Genomic DNA, 27581 nt, shown 5'->3' on the forward strand with positions numbered 1-27581 from the left:
AATAATTTTTAATAGCTGCAGATTATATTTCAGCTGTATAATGTGTCAGTGAGGTAGTTATAAATGTAGACCATGTGTCTCACAATCAATTGCACATATATTTATATATTAACATATATTTCTGCATGCAATAAAGTTACTGTTTTTACCTCCATGAAATATCCTATCAAATTTTAATTCATATTGCTATTATAAAAAATTTATATCTTTAGTATTTAACTTTTGGATTAAAGAAAAGATAATACTAGATAGTTTACCCATTTTCCAACCATCAAACTTGCCCAGAATTTAGCTGGATCCTATGAATTTGATGAAAAACAACTCTAGCCTTTGAAATAATCCATTTTTCACACAACCTGCCTTATTGATGCACATGGTGGTGATATCCATAGTATCCTTTTCTTTTGTGCAAGCACAAGTGAACCTTGAATTTAAATTGGTCAAAATTCATTTACCAGAAGAGATACTTGGTTTAAACAGAATGCCATGCTTCACAGAACATAGTTTCCATAGCTTCCTATGTCTACCACAGGCAGAGATTTTAAAATATTTTCTTCAAAGAAAACTACATTTTTAATAATGTTACCAGGATCCCTCTAAGGTTCTTGTGGTCACTGATAACCAAGCTCCTCTGGTGCATGAATGCTGCAAAACTTCATGGAAACATGAATGTTCACCACTAATTTTTCTGAGATATAGGCATTTAATATTTACTTTTTCATTGCACATATATTTTCAATTTTTACATCTGCTGAAATATTTATTCTAAAATATAACACATGTGACTTACAAGACTAAGACTTGTTTTGGCTTATGGTCTGAGGGGATACAGTCTATTGTGGAAGAGGAGGCATGGCAGAAGAGATTGACTTCAGTTGGGCTGCTGGGAGCTCACAGTATGACTTTCTTATACCTTACTGTATCAGGAAGCAGAAAACTTACCACAAAGGGACACTTTCTTTATCTGTGTCCCCTTCCCCATCAAAATCTCCACAACCTCCCATAACAGCACTACTGGGTAGGTACCAAGTGTCCAAACCCAAGAGCCCATGGAGGACATTTAACCGGTAAACTAAGCAAAATTTAATAATGAGGGTTTTTTGAATGTCTGACCTTATAGTCAGGAATGACAAAAAGATGCCATTCTCAATAGTTCTATTCAGTGTTATTCTGGAGTTATTAGATATTGTAACAAGGTAAGAAAAACAAATAAAAGCACAAATACTAGAAAATGAACATAAAATGCCTCTTCATTTGTACTTGGCATGATTATTTGCTGCAGGATATTTTCCTGTTACATTGTATTTGCAGTGGAGCTCAGTGATTGGGCAGTAGAAGATGTAGACAGAGTGAAGAGTTGAGAAGAAAAAGGAAGAGAAAGAAAAGAGAGAAGAAAAATAAAGAGAGTAAGATGGTTTGAGTCTTAGTTTAACAACTAACTCCCCTTGGTTTACTACCTTGATTTCTACATTTTTAGAACCCCTGATAATTTTGTTCCTGCCTCTGACTTTTGGCCCTTACATTTTAAATTGCTTAGTTGCTTTTTATTAAAGATCACATAGATACACTACAGTTGATGGTCCTGAGACAAGGATATCAAGAGCTAAGTACAGAGGGCCAGGGAGCTGCAATAGCTTCAAGATTGAAGCTTGCACAAAGAAAAGGGGGGAATGAAGAAGTCCGCTCAGGAATGGAGAGGCTAATTAGCATTCCTGGTCAGCTCAGGAAAGAGAAGCTAATTAAAATTCCCAGTCAGCTCAGGAACAGCTCCTGAAGAAAGAGGCTAATCAACATTCCTCAGACAACAGGGGAGAGAACCAACCTGTGACCTTTGGGTTGGGGCACATTCCACAGTATGACTGTTGGCCGTCCACAGGCAAGAGAAGCCCCTGCCACCTCATTCCCTAAAGGTGAATCAGTTTAAAAATCACACTGTTCTGCCAATCATATTGTGCCTAGTTGCTGGTTCTCTAGAAACTGCATAAAAGCTCATTGAATGAGCTGCTCAGGGGTCGTTGCCCCTCCTTTTGGATACAGGATGACCCCAACATGCTGGAATAATAAAATGCCTCTTGCTTTTGCATCGATTCCCCAGGTCTGCGTTGTTCACTCAGGGGATCTCCCATAAACTAAGGCTCGTCAGAGTCTTACATTTGGTGTATTGGCCTGGAATCCAACCTCCTGTGGAGACATACCAGAGAGGTGAATCAGAGGTCTTGAGCAGGTACCATGGTTTATTTGTCTGTCTTCTGTCTGTCAAAGTCTGTAAGCCTGTCTGAACATTTGGTTTGCTTGCAAGTGTCTGTGGAGCTCGGAAAGCTCATGGTGTCTGGAGCGGTCAAGAGCGGTGGGTAGACATGCCTTGCTGTCAAAATCACAGGAGCCTGAAGAACGCTTCAGGTCCCCTGAGGGGGTCTGGAGAACCCCACTCCTTTTGGAACCTGTTTGATTTGGTCTGGAGCAAGTGAGCCAAATCATTTGAACCTGTTAGACTTGGCTCTGGCATAGCGAGGACTGTCTGTATAACCTGGTTTCTGCACCCGTGGCAGGGGTGAACTGTCTGTGTGTTGATTGTCATTCTCTGTATTCTTAGACTTGGACTGCCATTAGTTTTGGACTGAATCTACCCCATTAAGCATCCTAGTTAACCATTAGAGGGAAGTTAGAGAAAGAGGAAAAAAATGGAGGAAGATGCTTGGGTCGCTAGCAGGTTTGGGCAGCAATTCATATCAAAAAGTTAGATATTGAGTAACAATTCTAATTGTGTGGGCATCTTGTGTATTGAGCATTTCCAAATATATAAATCCATTAGATAATCTTAAAGCATTAAGAGTCTTCATTCTACCGGGTACCACAAGCATGGCAGTTATTGTCTGGGGCAGAGAACCATGAGGGTGGCAGGGTTTGCCCAAGGGCCATGTTTTGGGGCATGGACTCCATGGAGCTGTTTGTTGGAACCAGCCACCATGTTAAAGTCTCGTGGGTCTAGCTGAGGTGCATTTGACCTCTGACCACTTCTAGTGCAGGAACATGGCAAGTGGTCCAGGTAGCTGCTGGACCATGCTGTAGCTTTTCAAAATATCACCCATTTCAATTATTTATATAAAACATTGAATCTTATGTGCTTTGAAAAATCTAATTTATGAATTTAACATTTATCTGAAAGTTGGTTCTTGGCTCTTACATACACTGACTTTACTAGGCCCCTATGAAGAAACCTCAGAGTAGGGCTGATAGTCCATAAAAATGAAATAATTGCTCAATTTCTATAATTTGCAAAATGCATTTATTCCTATAATTTCACATGAACTTAAACATCTGTTGAATCAGATGGGCAGAGATATTATCCAGATAATTCAACAGTTACCCAAACTGGGGGGAAATAGAATGAGAATTGGGGATCTAGGCTAGGAAATTGAATCTAGATTAATGACCTTAGAGTTGTGAGAAAATATTAAATGGAAATTACTGTTAAAATCCTTAAATCTAAATAGATGTCTGACTATATTCTAAGCTATTAGGAAGACCATATTTGCATTTAAACAATAATAAAATATACATTACATCTAGGGATTTAACCCATAGTCAAGAATATGACTAGGGTTAAGTCCCTAGTCATAGTTCTTGAGGAAAGAGAGATGGAAATTGGTATAAGAACTCTTGGATTAGTTTATAAATATGCTATACCATATGGCTTGTATTTATGTAGACTCTATTTTTTTTTTTAATCAGAGTGGTGAGACAGGTAACTTGTGAGTCTTTTGAAAAAGTTATGATCTCAAATTTTAATATGAGTTTCCTTTTATGTAATCTGCTTCTGTTGTTTTTTATTTCCCTTTTAATTTTAAAGATGCAAATATAGATCAATTGATTAAAATACAATGGGATCTTATTTTACAAAATATCCAAGGTTGAGAATGTAGAGTTATGCAAGCTAATATATTTGTAAAGCTACAAAGTCAACAATTATAGGGAAAGAACAGGTGTACTGGAGTGAGATTTGGGTTTAAATTTGAACAAACTTTTCCCCCATGAACTTTTATTTTTCTTTTGTTTTTTATTCTTTTAATTAATTAATTTCTGAGACAAGGCCCCATGCATCCAAGTTGGCCTCAAACATGCCATGTATCAAAGCTGACTGATCCTTCATCCTTGTCTCCCATGTGCTGGAATTATGGGGAGTGTTACCACATCTAGATTAATTTTAATTATCTTAATTGCAAATTAACAATGTTAACATCTCATTTATAGATATATATGAATTATAATTCATTCTGATTTATACAAAATCAGAATGAATGTAAATAAAATAATTGTTTATTAAGTTCTTATAAGAGAGCTGCTGTGAACTAGATGTTAATGCCCCTTCCCTCAGTTCACATATGGAGACTCCTGTTTTAACAGCTGGAGGTGGGGCCTTCAGTAGACAGTGTCATGAATGTGGGGTCCGGCCACGACACTAGTGCTGTTGGTACTTTGTTTTTCTTTCTCTTCTTTGTCTAACCCCTTCTGGTCTTGATCTCATTCTATAATCCAGACTGGAATCAACTCCAATAATGCTCTTGTCTCAGCCTCTCATGCACTAGAATTGTAGGCCACTGTGCCTAGCCAAGATTAACATTGTTGTAAGAGAAGATCGGTGTTTATTTGCTTCCCATCATGTGACAGCATAGAAGGCAGCCATCTTTAAAGAAAGCCTCATCAGAAACTGAAATTGCCAGGCTCCACAACTGTGCAGAATAATTGTACGCTAAAGCCATCCAGTCTGTGGGATACACTATAGCAGCCTGCATGAGATAAATATGTGTGTGTGTGTGTGTGTGTGTGTGTGAGACAGAGAGAGAGAGAGAGAGAGAGAGAGAGAGAGAGAGAGAGAGAGAGAGAGGAGCAGGAGAGAGCACTAGACTAGAACTCAGCCTGCCTGACCTCCAGGCTCATGTTCAACATGCCAGGCTCTGCTTTCCTCGCCCTGTGATTGTGTGAAAGGAAGTTCTGTTGGATTACTGGAGGTGTCTGGGAAAAGACAAACCATCTCTATGTGCAACCATTTTCTCTTTCCACAATGTGGAAAATTTAAACCTTTCGGCAGACAGCTTGCCTGCACACTCTCAGGAGGCACAGAGATCCTGGCAGCCTATGTGCTCCCAAATCGCCCTTCTCCAGTTACACTCCCCCAGGTTCTTCGATTAGCAAGCCCCAGCAGCTTCACTTTGCTGAGCCAGTCTGGGGTTGTGGCCTAATGTATCACAGGTGGGTCCTGGCTCCAAACTCATTCCAGATGGCCTCAGTCTAAGCTTTCCAGCAACCCATTATATTTTGGCTATCCTGGGATCATTAATGATGTTGAAGGACCATGAGTCTTGAAGATGGCAGGGGCATTGAAACCAGGACCTTCAAGAGGCTGTATATTGAAGCACCCACCATAGTATATGCATTTACCAGGAACCTTGACTCTCAAAGGTCATGGTGAGGGGCCCATGAATTTGACATTGTGAATGGTCTGTCTGCTTGGGTCACAGAACAAGTATAAAGAGATCATCTGTGCTTTTACAGAAAATAGCTCCATTGCCTCTGGGCTCTAGAGAGAGTAAGGATATACCCTTGAACCCCAGTAATTGCTCCACCAGTTATTTCTTAGGAGGGGGGCATGCTGGGGCAATTATTTAGGGGCACAAGGTGAACCTCATGCTTTTTAACCCTTTAATAGACACATCACTGTGGGCAAATTGTAGCAGTTTGTAAATTGCATCTTTAGACTATATTAAAGAAAAGACTCTTACTCTGCAAGAGAATTTTCAGCTTCTTTGGGGACTGGAAATCTTCCCAAGGCAGATGCTGGGAGAGACAGAGCAAACATCAGGCCGCTATTCAAGAGAGTTTTAAATTTACAATATGCTTCACAAAAAAGAAAAGTACCTTTGGAATTATCCATATTTTGTGTTCTTAAAGGCCTGGGCCAAACCCGTCTAATAAGTCAAAGACACAGTGTTAAAGTCACTCACTCTAGGATTTAAAGTTTGAGCTCATTGCTTTCAAGGGTCCCTGGGGAGTCCACTCACTGGCTGGCTTGTGACAGTCATTATCTGTGAAATGGATACTTCCAACACAAAAAGTGTGTGGCTTTTGTTTGCTTCCTTGCATTTCTAGGTTCAGCCCTGGTGGACAGTCTTTCATTTGGTCCTTCCCCCATGTGTCTGGTCTAGACAAGGAGCCATGCTGGATGACACAAACAACTTGGCATAGGATATAAACCAGACTGGACTCAATTCAACAAATACCAAGAACAGCATACAAACTCATGTCTGTATTCCTGGGGATCAGAGCTCAGTGGCTCTCAGGTTAGATATGCTTCAGGGCAATTATTGACGCAGGACTATGTTTTGATAACATACTGCTATCTGGACCATGGCTGGCATGGCTGACTTTGACTGGCTTTCCAAGGCCACGAAGGAGAAAAGGATCTGAATTCTGGGGAAGCATGGCAGAAAGAAGGATGAAAGCATTAACTCCCATCAACAGATGAGCTCCTATAGTTCCTTCAAACACTGTATCATATTAGTAAGATTCTCAAAACACAATACATCACTGTACCTATTTCCTCTACTATACATGTGGTTGCTACCTGAAATAGCAATTTTTAACATTTGAAATTTTGTTTACTCCTGAAAAAGGACAATAATGAACCCAAAACACAAGCATCATTGAGGCCGAAGTTCCTTTCAAGGACTGTGGTAGAAATTTCGACATGAATCTCCGGATTCAGCTTCCTGGCCCTCCTTCATGAGTAGAGCACTGATTTAATTCTGGCTAAAAGAATGCATTTCTTGGCCTTCCTTTGGCTGAGGGAGATGGCTGGGTTAACAAACAACAGGGGTTTCTGGATTTGTGTAGCAGGAGAGCTATAAGGTTATAACTGTCTGACATTGGACATAGACCTAAATAAATAGAACATGATTCTACCAGGAGCCTGGGTCTGCAGTAAGTGTATGTGTCAACTCTACATGTGTTACATTTTCACCTCAAAGCAAGCTGCTTCCTGTTTCCTCTATTCACTCCTCTAAGGCCACACAGTTCATTAGTGACAGGGTGGAGATTTGGGCTGTATTCCTTCCACTTCAAATTGGGGCTGACAAGAGTTGAGGAGCAGGCCTAACAACAGAATGATGCTCTCTGAGTACAGTTGGTGACGACTCCGTGACCCTGTCCTTCTTTAGTTTCTGGACTCCAGAAGCGTCAGGACAAACTTGTTGACAGTCAGCATCAGTTCTTTGTAGAGTGTGTATTGGGGGGATGGTTGATAGTTACACAGGCGTGGGTTGAGGGAAAGCAGTGACTCCAAGAACTTCGTGTTGGTAATCCTGAGAAACAGTGCAGGCTCGAGTGTTTATTTGGACGGCAGCAGAGCATGTGCTAGCATCTCATCACCTGGCCTGGAGAGTGGACCCCTTGATTAGGACCTGGTTTCAATACTCATTACGAAATCCAGCTTGGCCTGTGAGCCAAGAATCTCTCTTTTCTCTCCATGTTTGTCTTTGCAGCCTCTCCAACATACCTCTGGGCTGTCTGGGCTGCTGTACAATGTAGAATTCATGATCAAAAAGAGGCCTGGGAGTCAGCTACTTAGGCAGGACTCAAACAAGCTGCATATGTGTGGGACCCACACACACTTACACATATGTGATGTAACATTGGTCTTCATACCAGTTCAAGGAAAAACAATGAATAGGGAAGATCTGGGTTGGTATAGTGGCTGCTAGGTTCATATCTGCCCACTCTCCTGTCACTGCCTGCCATCGCTGTCACCTGGTTTCCCTCCAACACCCACATCATTCTTTCTCTGCTTCTCTGCTCCAAAGTCTGTCATCCTTCTTTCTGGAACACTGCCTGTCTACCTCTACTCCCTTCAGGACTTGGTTGCAGCTAAATGACCTCTAGATGACCTCCAACAGAGGTTAGAGACAATAGAAATGGGTACACACATTAGTGACTGCAATTTCATACAACAAATCCCTCCAAAAGCCAAAGCCGTATTATAAATATTTAAAGATAATGATTTTAATTATTGACATATGAATGTTAATAACAGTATTTCATAAGTGTCTAAATATGAAATTGTTTAGGTAAAATGAAATATTTAATACATTTCAAATGAGATTTTATAAGCATGAGAAAAATCAAGTTAAACTTAAAAATGTGTCCAATATGACATTCTAATAAATCAGATAACAACTAAATACTTTATGTAAGTCTATTTATAGCAACTAAATACTTTACACAAGCCTATTTATTCATATAAAATTGAAAATAGATCTGCATTTTAAAATGTATGTAAAAACCAGACTCAGTTGATTAGTTAGAAAGCATTTGATGAGAAGGTGATTATCAGTCTTATTGGGTCTCACTCTGCTACATAAAAGTCTGTATGAAAGCCAAGGCCTGGATGGCTTTAAGGTAAAGAGCTATTTATAACTAAAGACATTCATAGAAAAAAAGCTTCCTCTGGGAAAGATAGTTCTGTATTTGATTTTAAAAAACGTGTTGGGACAAGCCCTCAGTCTTTCATGGCTGCCACCTGTATATTTCCTTTGTGTGGAATATTCAGCCCTTACTCCAGAAGGGTTTCATCTGGAGTAAGACCATTTCAGCCATGTTAGTAAGGGCTCTAAGAGAAGCAGTAGAAGTGGTGTGAGGAGAACAGGAAGGGAAGGGGAGAGAGAGGGAGGGAGGGGCAGTAATTCTTAATAATGAAACGGTTCTTGCAGTTGTGGAAAACTCCGAGTCCACAGTGGGTCAGCTAGCCATCATTCGAGGTATTAGACATTGTGAGTCCCTATCTCAGGCATGAGATTCTTGATGCTCCAGCACCAGCAGAGTCAGAAGACAATGTTTTCTGCCTCTGCCTACGAGTCTCTTCAGGGCCTAAGTGGGCTGGCTTATCCTTAATCAGGACAATCAATTTCATTCAGTCTGATGAGTTAAAAGCTAATATTATCCAGAAGCATCCAGATGTAGACACACCCAAGAATCATGCTTTGCCATATATGTAGGGCCCTCCAAGGTCTTCTGAAGCTGACTCATGCAGTTAACCATCACATCATGCAGCTAACCATCACACCTACCCTCCCTGATGCTCCCTCAGCCTCTCATATTCTTTTTCATGCAAAACATCCTCTAGATTAAGGAGTCAAAGTACATATTCTAACTGACCGCAACTTAGATTTGAAATTTAAATGTAATATATAAGTGAGAACTGGAACCAATAATATATACATAGAAAGAGATTTATTGTGTGGATTGGCTCACACAGTTGTGGAGGAAGTCTGTAAATCCAGGAGATCTATAATCTGCCATCTGCCAGCTGCAGAACGAAGGGACTGATGGTGTAATTCAGTCTGAGCTTAAAGGCGTATGAGTTATGGAGTAGATGCTGTAATTTCTGTCATTAAGTCTGGAGGAAAAGAAAGAACATCAGTGTCTGAGGACACAGGGAAACGCCTTCTTTCCAGAGGAGAAAACTAAATTGCTTGTCATCTGTCTTTTAATTCTGCTCAGGCCTTTGGTGGACTAGATGATGCCAATACGCAGTAAGGAGGGACATTACCGTGACTGAGGGTCACCCTACTCACAACCCTGAATGTTGATCTCTCTCTCTCTCTCTCTCTCTCTCTCTCTCTCTCTCTCTCTCTCTCCACACACACACACACACACACACACACACACACACACACACACACACATTACCACCACCACCACCACCATCTACTGTAGTTAGTTCTGTCAACTTGGCACAATATAGAATCACTTGAGAAGAGAGCCTTAGTAAGGGACTGTCTGGATCAGGTAACCTGTTAGGGCAGGAAGGCATGTGTGCCTCCTGTAGGTAGAGGATCCAGGATGTATAAGAATGGAGGAGGCGAGCTAAGTACCATCGAGCATGAGGATATCACTGATGTCTTCTGATTTCTGCTTCAAGTCCTGCCACTTTGACTCCTCCTCTGTATTATTTGACAATTCCTCTGTCTGGAATTGTGAGATAAATAAACCCTTTCTCTCTTAGGGTGTTTTTTTAATAAGGCTATTTTATCACAGAAACAGGAAATGAAATTAAGTTATTTCATTCATATAGAAATAACTGTGGCACAGATTTCCAAGAACCAATATTACAAGCCCTGATACCTTACCCTTCTCTGCACAGGACTTGGCAGACTCACTTATGTGGATATTTACTGGATATCTCCAGGACCCAGTATATGCTGGACCACATATACAACAGGGAAAGAGAGAGGCTCCTTTTGCCTTACACAGTTCCCGCTGTTAGAGAAACGGGTGCAATTACATAAATGTGTGTCTTTAATTGTATAAACCTGGATGTCTGGCTGTGGAAGAATGTGGCAGGACACCTAATACAGGTCAAGAAATTAGTGGGAGCCTCTTGAGAGAAAATCATATAAACAGAAACAGGAGAGAAGAGCTGGAGTTAGCAGATAGATGGAGATGTGGATTGGTGGAAAAGAAATCAAATTTCTGCTTCCATCCAGAAGAGCTAATCCCTTTGAAGGTCCTAGGCATGAAGATGTTGTTTAACTCCTGAGGGGTACTGAATAAGGGCAGTTTTTTCTCCTGTACAAAGGTCTGCTGGGAAAAATGTTGTAAAAAGAAGAAGGGAGAGATGCTGGGGCAGGACAGACTGTAGAGAGGTCTGTGGAGCTTCTTTGCAAACTAGAAAAGGCTCCTGATCTGGGCAAATCAACCCCTACCACAGGCATGGTTAGGCAGACTGGGCTCAGGCTTTGTGATAAGATTCACCAGATGTTGGCTAGCATATTCACCAGATCAGGATCTAGTAACTAATGTATTATATTTGCTGGATTAAATAGCAGACACATATTATTTTGTGATTGAGCAAACTGTGAAGTCCAATATCAAGGTGCTGTCCAGTGCAGTTTCTGGTAGGTAAGGGCATTTCTTGTTCCTCCTCCTCCTCCTCCTCCTCCTCCTCCTCCTCCTCCTCCTCCTCCTCCTCCTCCTCCTCCTCCTCCTCCTCCTCCTCCTCCTCTTCTTCTTCTTCTTCTTCTTCTTCTTCTTCTTCTTCTTCTTCTTCCTCTTCTGCCTCTTCTGCCTCTTCTGCCTCTTCTGCCTCCAGTTCCTTTTTTCTACCTGCTTCTCCTCCTCCTCTTCCTCCTGCTCCTCAATCTTTTCCTTCTCCTCCTCCTCTTTCTTCCTTACATTGTGTTGTGCATGCCTCCCTGTGGAAATGTAGGAGAAAGACAATGAAAGAAGGGATAGTAAAGTAAGAGAAGAACAGAGAAAGAGAGTGAAAGAACATGATCCAGGAAGCATCCTTTCTTCCTTTTCAAGTCTGCAGGTCTTGGGTTAGGAGAGATGGCTCTGTGGTTAAGAGCACTGAGCATTTTCAGAAGACCTGGGTTTGGTTCCTAGCATCCACATGGCAGCTTACAACAGTCTTTAACTCCAATTCCAGAAGATCTAACACCCTCTTCTGGTCACCAGGCATGTACATGTAGTAAACACCTATAGGCAAAATTTAAAAAGATCTTCTAAAGACATGATTTTATCTGAAACCAATTACTACAGCAACCCCCAAAAGCCTCTTCTCCATGTACCATCACCCTGGGAATCAGTTCAACATAAGAATTTTGAGGGGAGATCATTCAATTCACAGAATATAGGGAAACCTGAAACCTGGCCTAGACTAGAAAATCCATACCCAAATGGATTCTACTTGGATGGATTGATGGATTTCCCAGGATGTAGAACTTCTGATATTGAGTCTGGAGAAGTCTAGGAGAATGGGTATGGCAGGTCTCCTTGTTCAGTCACATGTCTGGGAAATTGCTGATGGCTATCCATGAGAGACTCAGTTCCATTAAACAGAGGCTCTCCCCCATTCTTCACACCATTGTCCACAATATAAGCAACAAAGAAGCCCAAGAGAGAAGAGGCAGACACCACAGTAGTCATATAACTTGACAAGGAAGTCACACATTGCCATATCCAGTATAGTTTGTTGGTAATACAAACCAACTTTCATTTAATGTAAATAGAGTCTATGCAAAGTGGCCATATCAAGGCACAGAGATCAGGGCAGTCACCATGGCACCTGGCTGCTGAATCTCATTTCAAGAAGGGCAAGAATGGAACAAGAGGAGCATTACGAGACTTGAAGTAACATGACTGAGACAAGATGAGGTTTAGGCTGGAGTGACAGAAGTGATAAAGGAAAGAAAGGGATGTGATGTAATAGTGAAGTTTGTACCTACCAGGACCTTTCATATGCCTAGCAGCATATCTACGCTTTCATGTCCTTACATTTGAAATATTTTGTTATTGGTACTTGAATAAAACGCCAGTTCAGTTCATCTGTAGTAAGCACCTACTGTATGCTAAGTTCTGGACTGGGGGGTTAATACCTAGTTAATAACTTTACTAAAACAGGTAGTTACTTGGTGTTAAGAGGCTTATACTCATGTAGTATTTAGATTAATAGTTGTATTTTTCTCTTCTTATAATTTTATTTATTTTAAATGCTTCTACTTAGTTATCTACTCCTCATCTATCATCTAACTATATATCATCTATCTATCTATCTATCATCTATCTATCTATCTATCTATCTATCCATCTATCCATCCATCTCTCTATCCATTATCTATCATTCATCTATCTATCAATCATCTATTATCTATCTATCTCTCCATCCATAGCGCGCGCGCGCGCGTGTGTGTGTGTGTGTGTGTGTGTGTGTGTGTGTGTGTGGTGTGAATGGGTACTAGAGCATGTGAATTGGAGAATATCTTTCAGAAACTAGTTTTCTCCTTTCACTGTGTTGAAGTGGGGTTCATATTTCTGCCTGTACTGGATACTCTATGCTAGCCAGCCTGCAAACTTTCAGCCAGCTCCCCTGTCTGTGCCCCCATCCTGCTGCAGGAGCACTAGGGATCTGAGCCTCCACAGTTTGCTTTTGACTTGGGTTCTAGGGACTGAACTCAGGCTGTCCAGAATTTCAGGTATGTGCTTTTACCAGCTAAGCCACCTTTCTGGCCACTGAATTATTAACTGTTTTTAAAAATAAATATAGATATCCTTCTACTGTAAGAATTAATTTGGGTTTCCTTATGTTCTCTCTGATGCCCTTGTTTTCAAAGTGGGTCTTTTGGAGAACATCGGCTTTGTTCAGTGTTTCGAACACTGTGTGAGACAATAAGATGTTTTTCTCTTGTCTGTAAACCAAAGCTTTGATTAATGTCTCAAAGGGATTTAGAGCTTTGGACATGTTCTCTTTTTCTCTAGGGTATACCCCTCCTTCTACTCCAAGGAAGGATGCAAATCTCTCAAGTCTGGAGATAGGAACCCATCCAGGGCCCTTGGTCAGAAGACAAACAGTTCCAGGGGGGATCTTTGTATGTTTTTGGACTACATTTTTCCTAATGTATTCAGCTCAAATTTGGATGTTATTATATTTTCTTCCTTGTCCTATTTTTAAAAACTTGGAACAGTCAACTTTACACATTCTAATACCATGAACCACAATACATAGCAAGTAACTGTTGTTGCATTGTCCTACTTCCAGGAACCTTTCACATGTGCCCTCTTGTTTTCTTCCGAAAGTGTGGGAACAGGAAGAGCATCATTTGGCAGGTGCTCCTGGATCCAGGAAAGAACACAGGAACACTCTTAAAGGTAAGAGGAGGGCAAACAGGTGGAAGTGCGGTAGAAGACAGCAGGAGAGAGAAGGCACAGGCTACATTTGAGAAAAGCTAGGTAGGGGAGGAAGATTGGATCTCTCTCTGTGGCTCCGTCCTGCCCCCCCCCCCCCCCCGTGTTAGGTCATGGGAAAGAGTGTAGAGATGAGCTGACTCATGGACGAACAAGTTTTATTTACGATGACTCGCTGTGTGCTCTGAGTGGGATTCATACTTGGCATTAAGAGGCTGCAATGGGGATTTAGAATACTTTTTAAATTGTTTTCAGATGCTAATTTCATTTCTTCTGTTTATGACACTATTCCAGTGAGAATCATAGATTACCTCAGCTTCATATAAACTACATAAACACAAAATGACCTGAAACATTGTATCAAAACGAACTGCTATGCAGGCAGGTGCCCTTGAGACAAAGTCCTTTAAGAATCACTCTCGTCTTACATCCAATCAGGACATCCACTGTCTATGCAAACTGAAATAGGCAATAATGCAAATAAACCCACAGGAATGCATGAATAGTGCAAAGTCAGTATACAAGATAGGCAAAATCCTATCACAAGACACTTTTATTAAATTACAGGCTATGACAATAGATCATTTGATAAAGTGTTTGCCTTGCAAAAGTGAGATCTGAGTTTGATCCTCAGAACCCACACAAAATCCCAGGCACAGTGGTGCGTGATTTTAATTACAGCACTGGGAAGGCAGGGACAGGCAGAATTCTGGAATGCTTTGGCCAGTCAGCCCAGCCTAACGGACAAATTTCAGGGTAATCAAAGACCCTATCTAAAAACAAAAAGCAGATGATATTGGAGGATCCATCAGAGGTTGGACTTCACACAAGCATACATACACATCTCCTCATATACAACAGAATAATAAATAGTACACTTATACACACATACACACACATGCTATCATTCTTCACTAATCAAAAATAAGTGTTTGCACTTTTGAAACAAGTGTATCAGCTTGCCAGTTATTAGTATTTTACCTCGAACAGAATGTAGTTCTGGTCTATTCAGTGTCACAGAAAGTGTTCCTTCCACTCCATAGTAAACTGTCACAGTACTTCAGTCTTCAATTGGGACCATACAAATAATGATATATCTTATATTTAAAACTCAGAAATCTGCCTGCTTCTGCCTCCCAAGTGCTGGGACTAAAGGTGTGTGCCACCACTGCCTGGCTCAGAAAGATCTTTGTGAAGTTGCTTACACAATTACTACACCAGTGGGTGGCAGACTAGAAACTCAGGCCCCCTTCTCTCACAGAACTACCATCTGTCCAGTGGCCTAGGTAAGATAGGCTCATGGAAGCGTCAGCAACCAGTTAAGGGTTGGGGCAACCATGTGACTAACCAAACAAGAAAAGGTTCTGCAAGATTGGGGGAAATTTTCTTAGTTACTGCTCTATTGCTGGAAAGAGACACCATGAGTAGGTCAACTCTTATAAACAAACAAACAAACAAAATATTACATTGGGGTTGGCTTACAGCTTCAAAGACTTCGCCCATTATCGTCATGGTGGGGAGCCTGGCAGACCTGATGCTGGAGAAGTAGTTGAGAGCTACATTCTGATCCACAAGCAGAACAGAAAAATTTGAAATCTCAATGTCACCCCCAGTGGCATACTTCCTCCAATAAGGCCATAAGTCCTAGTTCTTTTAACCCTCTCAAATGGTGTCACTCCCTTACTCAAACCAGCACAGAAATGTGGAATTTTGCTTACCTTTGCCTGAGTACCTCCCCAGTGTGATGTGAAGTCAGAGGGAGACTGTTACATGCCCAGGTCCTTCTCTGGGATAGGAGGAGAAAGAAAGAAACTTCATTGAAACATGTAGGGTTATCTAGGGAGGCTGTCCTAGGTTCTAAAGGTCGTTTTCCCCTGCCTTGGAGGCCCACTGGGACCCTGGCACAGCTTGAAATGCAAACAGCTGTGGGTGTTAGGTTACCAACCCGGACAGTAACTTGCTAGTTAGAGAGGGCAAGAGATACAGTAGACAGCATGCATGTATTACTGAAAAATTGGTTCACAGATCCATAGCCCCCAAGAAGGAAGCAGAAGGAAAATGGAAGGAAACGGAGACATTTGTTTGTAGCTGTGACCTGGAGGAAACTGTGAGGAAGATGCAGTAATCCACGGAGGCCTCGTGCTCAGTAGATACTCCGATCACTCCCCCAGCTTTGCTAGTGCGGCTCCTCTACACAAAGCCCCAAGGGAGCTTCTTTTCCTCCAAATGCTCAATTTTCAAATGGATGGTTCTAATAGATAGAAAGATGTTCTTAAAGGGAAAAGCAATCTAACGGAAACAGATCCAGAGAAACACGGGGTTAAACTTGCTTGACAGGGGCTTCAAAATAACTGTCATAAAATGTGCTCAAAGAGTCAAAGGAAACAAAGAAAACCAGAGAGGCAGGAACTAATGAGACTGCAGAAGTCAAACGGTTGAAGACTAAGTCAACGGGAGAGCGGGGTCGGAGGAATTCTCTTCAATAGGCAGTTTCAGTTGTCTGAGATGAACAGAATCCCAGAGATAAATTATAGTGAGAGTAGCTAACGATAGGCATGTCCCTAATGCCACGGCACTGGATGCTGAAAACGAATACAATGGTGAGTTTTACATTATGTGTATTTAAAGCATCGTGATTAAAATTATAAAGTCACATAAACAAAAACAGATCCGAGACAGTCGCCCTTTATCAAGAGTTTGTATTTGTTGTTCTTTTTAGTGTCCTGGCATAAGTAGCAGTCAGGTAAGTTGGATGAAGGGGTTATTTCTTCAGAACCATGGGTGACAATATGTTCTGGGCGTTGCCCATTCATTCTTTGGAGGTGACTTTCTGCCTTGCTCCTGTCCAAGGGATGCCCCAGGAGGCCAACTGCTGTGAACCTCATGGCATTTCCTTTGTCTTCTGGCTTGTATTGAACTTTACCAATGGAAATCATTTGTTGATGATCTTTGCAGTTTTACTTTGTTGTTGGCTTTTGTAGTACCGCCTTGTAGGAGCTCTTTATACACCTAACTGGTGCAAAGAAATGTATGACCAAGTTATCTGAATTCTGCACTAGCTGGTGCCTCAGAAGTCAGGGTTGATAGCTCAGTCTTGTTATCTATAGCACAGTATCTTTTCTTTAGTGCTCAGCCTTTCCCAGGAAAGAAGAAGGATAGTCTAGGAAAATTTACTAGGTACTTTAATAGAACTAGATACCATGATGTTATTATTTGTGGTTTGTGCTCAAAGACTGTCTTTACTTTTAAGAAGTTGGTGGGTCACTAAGGGATACAAACAAGTAATTCCACAGCAAAATAGAGAATAGGCAGAACGTTAGGACTGGGATTGAAGGATGTAGACTAAACTCACAGGAGGAGAGCATGATAACATCTGTATGATACAGTCTTCACCTGAGTCCATCAATCATCCTGAATCAAACGCCATGGAAGGAAACTTATTTCCACACATGGTTTTGCAGATTTCATCCCATCGCTCAGGTAGCTTTGCTTTAGGCCTGAAGCAAGGCTGAGTATCATAGCACCTGAAGAACTGTGTCACAGAGAGATGCAAGAGGGCTGCCGACAAGATAAGCTCTTCAGAGGTATGGTCCCACTCTCTTACCCCCTCCAGTCAGGCCATCCCCCTAAGCTCTACTACCTACCAACAATGCCATCAAGTTATGACTCCATCAGTGGCCAACCCATTAAGGAAGCCAGAGACCTCCTGATCCAATCACTTCTGTCAAGTTTATCAAAAAGCAGGTAAATCTTAAACACAGGTGCCTTTAGAAGGGTCACTTCATGTCCAAACCGTATTATTTTTTTTAAAATGACCACCGTTCTTTCTGATATGAATTAACTCAATTATCTCTTCTCTCCTAACTACTAAGTAGAAGACTAAGGTACTAAGTGTGAACCAGGTTCTTACCCTTGCCTGTCGCAGCATGCCCTCAACAGCCCCCTCTTCTCGGCACTCTCCCACCATGAGGAAGAGGGCATCACCAGCGATTCTAGATGTCTGTTCTGTTTCCTTATGAGGAGACAGTGCATCTTTCTCTTTAAAAGGCCATAAAAAGGCCTTTGAAGCACAGGACCCAGGGACCCCAGCATGGCCCACTCCTCAGGACACCCTGCTGCCCAAGCTTGAGAATCTCTCCATTCCTTGTCCTATAGAGGCCTTGAGAACAGAGGTTTGCAGTCCCTCTGCTTCCCAGACTGACGTGGTTGACGATGGCTTTGATACTGTTGCAGTCTCATTATAGTGACACAGGATCCCCTATGTTGCTTAGGAGAGAGCCAGAACTTTTGCCATTTGCCTGTGTTTCAAATTGGTCTGTAGCCCTGGGACTGCTCATCAGCAGAGAAACATGAAAGTACACCAAATCTGACCTTCGATGCAGAATCCTGTGTTTACACTCAATGTTTAAAACTTGAAGGCTTTGGACTCTTGAGCCCTGGGCTGGGACCAAGAGACATTTATTCAGGTTTGCTGTATACTCAAGCATGGTTTAGCTCAGTTCCCAGCTCTATGAAGTAAAAAAAGTTAGGCTTTTCATCTTTTTTTTTTTTTTTTAATAGATCCCTCTGGAAATCTGATAAAAGCTGTGAATTCTCAGAAAATGAACTTCTCTCAGCCAAAATGGACTTTGTTTCATTTTTCTCACTATTTGTTACAATGTAACTAGTAAGATGCTTCCCATTGAGCCGATCCAAGATTTCAAGGGATCCATGGCTTTTCCATTTATGCTACATAACTATCAAGCTGTTGCTTACTACAGATTAAAATGCACATCTAATTTAGGGCTGTTGAAATGGCTTAGCAGATAAAGGTGCCTGTCAAGCCTGATGACCTGAGTTCAATCGCCAGGATGTGTGTGGTAAAAATAGAAGGAGAAACTGACCATGCCTACTGCTCACAAAATAAATGAAATATATGTATTTCCTAACTCCAAATGTTATAGTGACCTCTCACTTCCTGTTTTCCCAATTTAGGGCTGTTTATACAGAAGCTAACCTTCTTGAATAGAAGGCATAGTAGTAAAATGCCATGTTACTTCTTTCTACAGCTGACCGGGTGTTCTTTGACTGTGTCATTGGTTTGCAGTGGATGCTTTTCCCTAATAGGTTTTCCCATGCTGCTTTGGAGTTCCTTTCCTAGCACTGCCTGAATGACTGGCACTAGACATGTTCTCTTTACTTGTTGCTAAGCCTCTGCCTCAATTCTGGAATTTGTATTCACACACTTAGGTCCTTTAGATCTCTAGAAAAAAAATTCCTAAGGAGGCTTCACAGCATCCAAGCAAGAACCTCCCACCTCTGTCTCCTGCCTCCTTCAAGTTTAGGTCACATGCTGATTTCAGAATAGACCCTGTTCCAGGAAGTCATGGGCAGTGTTAGCTTCATGAAGAAGGCTGTAATAGTTTGACTGTAATTGGCTCCCATAGGCCCATAAAAAGTGGCAGGCACTATTAGGAGGTGTGGCCTTGCTGGAGGAAGTGTGTCACTGTAGGAGCAGGCTTTGAGGTCTTATATACTCAAGTTATGCCCAGTGTGGCTGACAGTCTCCTGTTGCCTGCAGATCAACATGTAGAACTCTCTGCTCCTTCAGCACCATGTCTGCCTCCACACTGCCATGGTTCCTGCCTTGACAATAATGGACTAAACCTATGAAACTGTAAAGCCATTTCCAATTAAATGTTTTCCTTTGTAAGAGTTGCCATTGTCGCCGGGCGGTGGTGGCACACGCCTTTAGTCCCAGCACTTAGGAGGCAGAGGCAGGATTTCTGAGTTCGAGGCCAGCCTGGTCTACAGAGTGAGTTCCAGGACAGCCAGGACTATACAGAGAAACCCTGTCTCAAAAAATCAAAAAAAAAAAAAAAAAAAAAAAAAAAAAAAGAGTTGCCATTGTCATGGTGTCTCTGCACAGCAATAAAACCCAAACTAAGACAAAGGGCTATACTAATTTTGTCTCTAAAAATCAAGGAAAAAATTTTCCAGCTCTTTCCAGTAGGCCCATGAGTATAAAATAAAGAAACTAGCATTTCTCTGATCATTCTGGATAAAAATAGAATATGACAGTTACATTGCTCTTCTCATAAATCTTCTATTTTCTGTATATCCCTGGTTATTCAAATTTGCTTTCTATTGCTGTGATAAAGACTTTGACCAAAAGAACTGAGGGAGGAAGTGGTTTATTATTTCATTTATTATTATTTGATTTTACAGCTTATAGTCCAATATGAAGAGAAATAAGGGCAGAAATACAAGGCAGGGACTTAGAGGCAGGACTGAAGCGGGGGGCCAAAGAGGAAAACTATACCCTGACTTGCTCTCCATAGCTCGCTCTGTTTGCTTTGTTATACAACTCAGGGCCGCCTATCCAGGTGTGGTACCTCTCATGGTGGGCTGAGTCAATAATTAATCAAGACAATGCCCCTCAGGCTTGGATGCAGGCCAGCCTGAGGGAGGCATTTTCTCAGTTGAGTTTCCCTCTTCCATGATGACTCCAGCTTGTGTCATGTTGTTGAGACCTAACTAGAAACCCATTCCTTTATCTTCCCTAGAGTCTGAGGGTCCTGGAACGGATTCTCTGAATTTCCTTTAGTATCTGTTATGTGAAATATGGCTGTGAGAGCGACATTATTATCGTGACATTTCTGTAATTGCAGAGACATCTAAGGCCACAGCCTCTTAAACTCTGTCTGTAATCCCTTTGCATCTTGTTTGAGGGCATCGTGCCAGTGAGTGGAGACCAGAGCAAGGGTGGTAGGGTCAGACTCGTTGATCCATCTTTTACAAATTTCAGCTGGCATCCCTGTATCCTGTGTTAGCTGGACATCGACTAATGTAACAGATGTTCAGAGACAAATATAAATGACGCATGATCTTTTCAAATACGCTGACCAGTTCAGAGAGTGCTCTGTGTTAGATAACATAGTGGAGAGGGAGCCTGAGAAACAGCCTATGTAACCATTAAAGGGTTTCAAGGTAAGAGGAAATGGCACTTGAAAGGAGACCCACGGCAGGCAAAGTGGGGCTTGAGTGACCATAGGTACCCCGGACAGATGGCACGGCATATGGAAAGCAGGCCTCATGATGGTCCTGGATCCAAGGTGAGGACAGAAAAAAGAACGGGAGCATGGAGCCCTTAGCTTTGCTCATGGGGTTCCTTTAGAATTTTCCAGTTCTCCATGGTGCTTATTAGAATTAACCTCAGCTTGGTGATGTCCACAGAAACCATTTTGGAGTATCTTGTGCTGAGATGAACAGTCCTGGCAATGAGGAGAAATTAGAAGTAGTAAAACTAGAAGAAAAAGTAAAAAAGAAATTGGAAATTAGAATTCAGCAGGGCTAAGCCAGAGGAAAAGTCTAACACGACTGAGGATTTGGGCTTAGAGAAAGGCAGAGCTGTTTCCAGAAAGAAAGAAAGAAAGAAAGAAAGAAAGAAAGAAAGAAAGAAAGGGAGAGAGAGAGAGAGAGAGAGAGAGAGAGAGAGAGAGAGAGAAAGAAAACAAGCTTAGTGGAAGAAATGACAAATGGTATGGAAGAGATGGATTGACGTGCTGAGGGGAAGATGCTGGGACAGCACTTGCGGTAGGAGGAGTGGGTGTGTGGCCCCACAGGGCTCTGCTCACTGACTGGCTTAGGCCACCTGCCCTCGGCCAATCCTCCTGCCTCATGCAGAAACACAGGAGCAGTGCTCAGAATCAGAGAAGAATAAACCAGGCACACAGACCAAGCGCTGGACTTTACTAGTTCAAACTGAAACCACTTCGAACACTGGTTCAGAGTTTATTTTGAGTGTATCATGTTGGGGAATAGAACCCAGGGCTTCGCACATGCTGGCATATGACAAACGTTCTAGCACTGTGATACACCACGGCCTTTGGGAGTTGTGAGACAGGGTCTCATTGTATAGCTCAAGCTGGCCTTGAATTTATAATGCAGATGAGGTTGTCTTCAAACTCACAGCCACCCTGCCTCTGTCTCACAAGTGCTGGGTGATAGGCACGTGTAGCTACTGTACCCAGTTTTTTTTCGGACAGTATGTCTCTGCTGAGTGGATGTTAGCAATACCTGATCAATTCTGGGATAGAGGAGGTAGCTCTTCCTGTTTGTCAATAGCACATTGAGAGTGATCAAACCTGAATCTGAACACAGCTGAGAGGCCAGTCACAGGAAACCTCAGGCCTCGGATATAGTAGGCAATGTGTGTATTCAGTTGTCCATATTACCTTCATGATTACAGAGCCCAGAGAGAAAGAGAATCTGAGCATTGTCTGGGGGAGCCATTTTCAGAATTAATGACAAACTGCAAGGATTATGGGGTGTGTGTGGCGGTTTGAGAAGAATTTCCTTCTTTGCTCCTAAGGCAGATGACTTGTTTGGTTTCCCCCATGGCACATATTGTAGAGTTTTTGGCCTGTGTGTGCTCACTTGTGACTTTTCTATTACACCAAGAGGAAGCTACTTCTATCATTTCTACCCCAGTACTTGGTGCACAGTATAGCACACATGAACACTCTGTGCTAAACAAATCAAGGAGCTGACAAGGCTGGTTGGGGAAATGGTCCTGGGATGAGATTACACTGAAGGTGAAGGAGACCCTGCCTCTGCCTTTAGTCTGTTCTTTATCCTCTTAATGCTACTAACTTCAGTGATGGGTCCCCCAACTCCTGGAGGAACCCCTACTCCTGGAGGAAGCCTTGGCCCTGGAGAGCTCCCTGGCCCTAGAGTAACCCCTGGCCCTGGAGAACCCCTTGGTTTGGAGGACTCCCTGACTCTGGAGGACCCCTAGCTCTAGAGGACTCCCTGGCCCTGGAGGACTCTTGGCCCTAGGGGAGCCCCTGGCCCTGGAAAACTCGCTGATCCTGGAAAACCCTCTGGCCCTGGAGGACTCTCTAGCCCTGGAGGACTCTCTGGTCCTGGAGGAACCTCTGGCCCCAGAATCAGCTCTTTGCTCATAGTGAGCTCTGTCTGCTGTTGTTTCTTCTAATGTGGATGAAGGTTTGGTGTTTATATTTTAGCCACTCTCGGCACAGTGTTTTACTGAAGAAGCCCGGTCTGAGCTTCTTTTCATGTACACAAACATGAGGGGAAGATAAACATCTTTATATGAGCCTTTAAACAAAGTTTGAAGAGATATTCTCTGATTATTCCTCATTTACTGGAGATGTTGGAAGCAGCACATGGTGAGCTCTTTGCAGTCACTGGGAGAGCCTGTGACCCAGTCACTCCATGAGCAATGGGTCATCTTCAGGGCACAGAGGATGAGACAGAGCTCAGGGAAAGGGAAGGGCTGGGAGGAGCATGAGGGTTATATGCAAGAAGAGGGAGCAGGATTGAAAACATGGTCATTTCCAAGGGTGAGTTGTCACAGAATAAATTCCAGTCAAGAGCTGTTCCACCACCACAGATAGAACTCAGGGTTGTCAGCAAGTCCACTTGCCATTTTAGCACTTAAGGACCCCACACTCTGGGGAAGAATATCCAGGAAGGTCATTGGCTGAAGACTAAGACTATTGAGATGCCTCATTAGCATGGAGGGGTGTTCCAGGTGCTGTACTATATGACTAACTGCAAGAGGTCACCTTAGTCACCTCAGTTAAGGGTCATGATTACGTGCTTAGAGGCAGGAGGGAACAGTTCTACTCATGCTGTCTCAGGTCTCTGAGATTCCTGGGGTTTGGGCATGCTTCCACCTCACCAGCCTCATGCCAAGGTCCATGTGCCTTGTGTGTGTGTGTGTGTGTGTGTGTGTGTGTGTGTGTGTTTGTCAGAGGTCAACGTTTTTTCATAGCACCCCACCTTGGGTTTTTTTTTGTTGTTGTTGTTATTTTTGCTTTGTTTTGTTTTGTTTGCTTGAAACAGAATGTCTCCCTGAACCTGGGGTTACTCATTTCAATGAGACTGGGTTGGCCAGATACATGGGACCCCATATCTCTTTCTCCCCAGCACTGGGGTTCTAAGTTTGTGCAGCCAGAACTTTACATGCATGCTGGGGTCTAAACTAGGTCTCCATGCTTGCACAGCAAGCAGTTTACCCACTGACTCATCTTCCCAGTCTCTGGGTGTGAGATTTGAACCATTAAGAAAGAGTCACTTCTGTAAGTGGAGGACGTTCATAGGATCAGGAGATCAAAACCTCCTGAGGGATCCACCTAAAAACACTCCTATACTTAAACTTCTAAATAGTCTAACATTGCTCTGCTGGGGCATCATCAAAAATGTACAATTTTACATTGCTTGTTATTCAGTCTAGAGCAGACCCTTTGGGTATAGTGTAGTTTATCTCCAGAACCCAAAGTAAACTATCACGTATCATGTTTCCTTCCCTTATGGCAGGGGATGTTAGAGACAATGTCTTTTCTTTACTTTACAGGGGGAAATGCCAGAATATCTTTTGCCGTTTGGCTTTTGTAAATACTTTAGAAATGACAAGCCTCTGAATATTCGGACGTATAAAGATCAGAAGAGATAAGAAACCCAGTAAGGTATGCAGAGGGCAGTGGTTAATAGTGCCGGCCATCCTGACATGCTCCAGACTCATTTAAGAAACAAACCTCTAGGCATGCCTATGAGGGATGAGGTAAGGAGCTCCCCAGATGTGAACAGCAATGATGGTGGTACCCTTAAACTGTGGGCCAAACAAACCCTTTCTTTTTGCTTTTGTCTGCTCCTTTATCTCTCCTCTATGGCTCACTTCCATTTCCAGGAGCCAGAAAGTTCTCAGCAGTACCCAAAGGCAGCTGAGAAAATTGCATATTGTATCAAAGTGGCTGCAATGTATTCATATGTTGTGAGTTTCTTAGGCATGGGTGTGGTCAGACGTTCAAGAGAATATAGATCAGAAGAACAACAGTAAGGCACAAAAGTCTTTGTTCCAGAATCAAAGCACACCATCTTGCTCTAAATGCCATTCCTGGACTTCTAGATACTGAATGTCTTCTGGTCCTATCTCTAGTCCATTTCTGCTTTGCTTAGCGACTTTCCAAAAATCCACCCCTTAGACTGATAGCACTCACCTTCTATACTCCCTTTTGGGTAACTCTGTACTGAGGCTGTCACACTAGTGTGACCAGTGCCTAGATGATCTCATGAGATTGTCACTGTTGCTGGTGAAGAGTGAGACTGTCCTCTTGGAGTGGCTAATTAGACCCCATGGCCACTTCTGAACCCCACCTCAGTGTTCTCCTGGGAGCGACTTAACCTATGACCCCACTGGTTACTTCATTAGGTGAATAGGAACTCTGGTTTCTCAAAAACAAAACCAAAAACAAAACAAAACCAAAAATATCTTTAGGCAACATGAGAAATGAGAAAATAACATTCCCTGGATATATAGACTCTATGAATCAGTCGATGTCATAATAGATAACAGGATGCCTACAGGCTTTAAGATCTTGCAGACAGAAGGGCCATAGGCAGTCCGAGGCTCCTCCAGAGGGAAGGAGCTGAGAGTAAGGGCCCTAAACATTACTATCTTTCTTCACTTTTATTCTTTCTAATCCCTGAGTGACCAGGCTTAACGAGATGTTGGTGTGCAGGAGAGCCCATGGATGTGGTTCGTAGATGTCAACTCTAAGACAAAGCAAAACAGGAACGCTAGAGAACAGATCTGAAAAGGCCCTGGAAGCTGTCTTGCACAATAGCAGGATGGTCAGGAGAAAATGTCGACTGACAATTAGAGGTATTTCAAATGAAAATCTGGTTTGTGGTAGTCATACCCACCATTTAATGGCCCCAGAAGAAGACTGTAAAACATTTCCTGAGGACTTCTATGTTCGTTGGAAGCCAGACATTATGTTAAATAGAAACTCCTTTAGGCTACAGTTCTTTCAACTATTGGTCCTAGGTACCAGTTTTTCTCATCCACATTTGCTAGATAAAGAGGCTCCTCCAGGCAACGTAGCTGAACAGTGGCTAATTATGTGACTCTGTCTCGAGAACCCGTAGTAGCTCTGTTCTAACAGGAAACCTCAGCAAAGTGTAACCCACGCAAATCTGGCTTTTCCAAAAATCCAGAGGGTGAGCTTACTTGAAATGGGGAAGGCTGAGCTGACTTACATATATGTGGGAAGAGAACTAGTGAAAGGAGAAACCCTGCTCTCATCTGACTCCATGAAGAAAAACACAGGAAAACGCTGACACAGCTCACTCGCAGAAAGCCAGAGCAGAGCAACTTCTGCCTGTTGGGGTCCGATTCATGTGGTCAAGTGCATTCTGTAGTGGGTTATGTGGTTGCTTCCTTGGGTCATAAGAGACTGAGCCACCAACAACTCTATTCTCTTCTCTACTGACGATTTTAATTTTGCTTCGTGTTATTAAATCCTCTCTTCCATCACAGGTTACAACCACACAGGCAGTAGCTACAGTGAGAACTATGGGACAGCTAAAGGCAATGAAAGAGTTTGGGTTTTGAGTATTGTTTATGCAAGGAAACATGCTGGGTGCTATTTACGTTAAGCAAACACTAAACCATTGCTTGATCCAACCATCTCGACCAGTATAAATTCTGTTAGCTTTGTTTTACATGAAAGGTAACTCTGAGGTTTAACTGATTTGCTTAAGGTAACACACTGGTTGACATAGTATATGGGGTTGAGTTTTGGCCCAGTTTCACTAGATACTTGAGACCACCAGTCTGAGCCTAAAGTCTTAGAGAAGCAGTTGTAAGGGGGATGTGCCAGACAGGGAGGAATCAATGTACTCCCAGTGGCTGACCTTTTATAACTTGCTATCATAGTTATGGCTATCAACTTGACACAAATCTGGCAAACAGGAATCTCAACTGAAAAACTGTCCTACTTTCTAATTGGAAGAGGAGGGCCCACCCTACTGTGAAATTGTCACAGTCAAGACACTGGCTTCTACCAGAACAACTGCCTCAGTGAAACAGCCTAGAAGCACAAGTGAATTCTTACCCCTACCTCTGGCCAATAGGAGACTGTGAACAATTTCTTCCGTATGACCTCTCTGAAGAGCAAGTGGTCTATTTTAGCTTACAGCCTATGTCCATCACCAAGGGAAGATAGGCAGGAACTTGAGGCAGGAGCTTTGAGAAAAACCATGGAGAAATTCTTCTTACTGGCTTGCTTCCTCTTGTGTGCTCATCTCTCTTTCTTACACACCCAGGCCCACCTGTGTAGGGATGGCACTGCCCACAGTGGGGTAGACCCTCCTGTGTCAATTAGGAACTAAGAAAATACTTCACAGAGAAGAAGTCCACAGGCCAACCTGAGAGATACCTAGAAATAAATACTGATACTATTTATGGTTGTGCATATAAATATTAGTGGAAACTATTATACAAATGTTAACCACAAAAGGATTGAAAACTGCTTACACATATTGTACCAGTTATCTTTTATATTCTCTTGAGTAGTTTTTATTGTGATAAAATGCATAAGCCATAAAGTTGGCCATTTTAACTATTTAAAAACAAAAAATTAAGTTTATATATATTTTATGTTAATAATATATTAATAATATATTTATATGTTATAGAATAATTTTATTATATATTGTATAATATTATATCACACACACACACACACACACACACACACACACACACACACACATGTCTCAGCATGTGTCTATGCAGCATAGATGTGCCTTGTGCTTGAGGTGGTCAGAGGAGTCTTCCGATTCCTTGGTATTGGAGTTACAAATGGCTGAGAGCTGCCATGTGGGTGCTGAGCATCAAGCCTGGATCCTCTAGAAGAGCAGTCAGTGCACTTAACTGTAGAACCATCTCTCCAGTTCCAACCCCACCCCATTTTTTTTGAAATGGAATTTTGCAGTGAAGTTTAGGTTGACCTGAAATCAGAGACCCCTCTGCCTTAGCCCCCTGAGCACTG

General features: G+C 42.3%; 1 long non-coding RNA gene across 1 annotated transcript in view; it reads left to right on the forward strand.

The window, feature by feature from the left end:
• Positions 1-2093: 2093 nt before the first annotated feature.
• Positions 2094-27581, forward strand: part of LOC143442219 (uncharacterized) — a 33470-nt gene continuing 7982 nt past the window's right edge. The window contains exons 1-2 of the long non-coding RNA XR_013110229.1: positions 2094-2224; positions 13592-13701. This is a non-coding gene — a long non-coding RNA (uncharacterized LOC143442219). The remainder of the gene's footprint in view (positions 2225-13591; positions 13702-27581) is intronic.

The sequence above is a fragment of the Arvicanthis niloticus genome, chromosome 5, assembly GCF_011762505.2.
Source record: "Arvicanthis niloticus isolate mArvNil1 chromosome 5, mArvNil1.pat.X, whole genome shotgun sequence".
Taxonomy (NCBI): Eukaryota; Metazoa; Chordata; class Mammalia; order Rodentia; family Muridae; genus Arvicanthis; species Arvicanthis niloticus.